General features: G+C 35.3%; 1 pseudogene; it reads right to left on the bottom strand.

Moving 5' to 3' along the window:
* Positions 1–1,088: 1,088 nt before the first annotated feature.
* LOC123838105 (U2 spliceosomal RNA) lies at positions 1,089–1,249 on the bottom strand (annotated as a pseudogene).
* Between the last annotated feature and the right edge of the window lie 443 nt (positions 1,250–1,692).

The raw sequence follows: 1,692 nt of genomic DNA, 5'->3' as shown, positions 1-1,692 counted from the left end.
CTCCTTCAGCAGGAGAAGAGAGGGCTTGAGTCCATGGAGGCCAACATGGTTTGAGTTGACAGGGGACAGTACTAGAGAAGATACAGCTGCATTTAGAGAGACCTGTAGAGTTCTTTCTCAAGTCTTCTTATCATAAGTGTATACTGATAAGTACATGTATGTGAGGGAACTGAGACCAAAGAAAGAACCACCTAAAAGGATTAGAGAAAACAGTACTTGAACTAGGGCTGAGAATAGTTCCACCAGCCAGAGTAAAAAACCTCTTAATTGATGGGATATCAAAAAAAGTCCTCAAAAGACTTTTATTGCAGTAGTGGGAAAAATTCATCATAGACTAAATACTGCTTTGGTCTTGCCTAGCAAAGTTTAAAAGCAAGACCTGAAAGGATCATACTAAAAAAACTTACCTCTGTCCCAGAATAAAGGTAAAGAATATTTATAGAAATACAATAGCATCCGACATACAAGGTAAAAGTCATAATATTGGCAAATAATAGAAATTATTACCAGGTGTGGCAAAGAAGCAGGAAAATATAATCCTTAATGAGCAGTAAAACTAAAAATTAAAACTGAAACAACCAAATGATGCACATGACAGGATTAGTAGATAAGGATGTTAAAACAGTGTTTGTAATCATAATACACCTCTTCAAGAAGCTGGGGAAAAATGTATATATCCCCTTATTAAACTACTCAAGGTGAAAAAAATAATGTCTAAGATGATAAATACACTGGATGAGTTTAACAGTAGGTTAGATATTGCAGAGGAAAGAAATCAGTGGACTGGCAGATATAGCAATAAAGAATATTCATATTGAAATAGAGAGAGGTAAAGAATGAACAAAAATGAAGATAATATCAGAGAGCTGTAGAAAAAGTTTGAACAATGGAATCTCCAAATAAGGAGAATAAGGAAAAGTATAAAGAAATATGTAAAAAAGTGGTAAATAAATTTAAAAGAAAATGATGGGAAAATATACCATGATAACAGTAATCAAAAGAAATCTGGGGTTGCTACATTAATATCACAAAAAGTAGATTTCAGAATAAATATTACCAGCAATAAAGGGAGCCATTTCATGATGATAAAGGGGTCAATTCATGAAGAAGTCTTAATAATCCTAATTATTTATGCATTTAATAGTGGAGTCTCAAGCCAAAACTGACAAACATGAAGGAACTGCAAAGAAAAATAAACTAATAAGAACAGATACTACACTTGATCTTACCCAAAAGGCCAAGAAGTGTTGGAATTGCAAAGAAAAATAGACAAGCCCACAATTATAGTTAGTTTATCATCTACTTTTTTTTAAGAAAAGATTTTATTCATTTATTTGAGAGAGAGAATGCAAGAGCATGCACGTGCAGGGGGAGGGGCAGAGGGAGAAGCAGGCTCAACCTGGAGCAGGGAGCCAGATGTGGGGCTCCATCCCAGGACCCTGGGATCATGACCTGAGCCGAAGGCAGATGCTTAACTGAGTGAGCCACCCAGGCATCCTGTCATCATTTACTCTTAATATTAATAAAACAAGTAGACAGAAAATCAGTAAGGATATAGAGAACTTGAATAATACTTGTGACCAATTTGAACTAACTGACATTTATAGAACATCCGCCCCCACAAAAGGGGGGGAATGCATTATCTTCTAATTACACATAGAACATTTAACAAGGTAGACCATGTTCTAGAAC

The sequence above is a fragment of the Mirounga angustirostris genome, unplaced genomic scaffold (assembly GCF_029215605.1).
Source record: "Mirounga angustirostris isolate CCGP_5_RB_7025 unplaced genomic scaffold, mMirAng1.0.hap1 SCAF_8, whole genome shotgun sequence".
NCBI lineage: Eukaryota > Metazoa > Chordata > Mammalia > Carnivora > Phocidae > Mirounga > Mirounga angustirostris.
This window is presented reverse-complemented; position numbering and strand designations above follow the sequence as displayed.